The following is a 634-nucleotide window of genomic DNA, read 5'->3' as shown; positions in this document are numbered from 1 at the left end:
CGCCTCCCTGCCCCACCCTCTGTGTAAGTCCCTGTACCTCGGTCGCCGTGCCTAGAGCTGCTGGAGAAAAAGCCCCTTGGAGAAGGAAACAAACCCCCGCCCAAAAAAATCCTAATCTGCTGTAGCTCAGAAGGCCTGTTTAATTAATGAGGCTTCATCTGTTTGATAAATTTAAGTTCTTTGTATATTTAACTAAACTACTGAAAAGAAAACACTGTGACAAGTTGCTGGAGCAAAACCTGCCGTAGAGATAGCATGGGCAGCGATAAGATAAGAGTTTGTCCGCTTCCCCCGGGCTGCTTTCAGAAGGAAAGGGTAGCCCCGCCGGCTAAACCCACTTCGCCAGGTGAGCCGGGGAAAGCCCTCTGATGACTTGACAAGAAACTTGTGAAACAGAGCCGGGCTTTAGCGTCAGCCCGGGCTGGGAGAGGCTGGGGGTAAGGCACCTTCGGGGGCCGGGGCCGGGGGTGCCCGCCTGGCCCTGGGCAGGGTCTCCCCGGGCTGCCCTCCGACTTGGTCATTTCGTTTTTAACTTTAAAGAGAAAAAACCAACTCAGATTGGAATAGCTATTTCTTTCCGGATCCGTCCACAAAGAAACGGAAGTAGTCCTTTGGGGCAAGAACGTACATTTTT

The sequence above is a fragment of the Cariama cristata genome, unplaced genomic scaffold, assembly GCF_000690535.1.
Source record: "Cariama cristata isolate BGI_N322 unplaced genomic scaffold, ASM69053v1 scaffold12118, whole genome shotgun sequence".
Taxonomy (NCBI): domain Eukaryota; kingdom Metazoa; phylum Chordata; class Aves; order Cariamiformes; family Cariamidae; genus Cariama; species Cariama cristata.
This window is presented reverse-complemented; position numbering follows the sequence as displayed.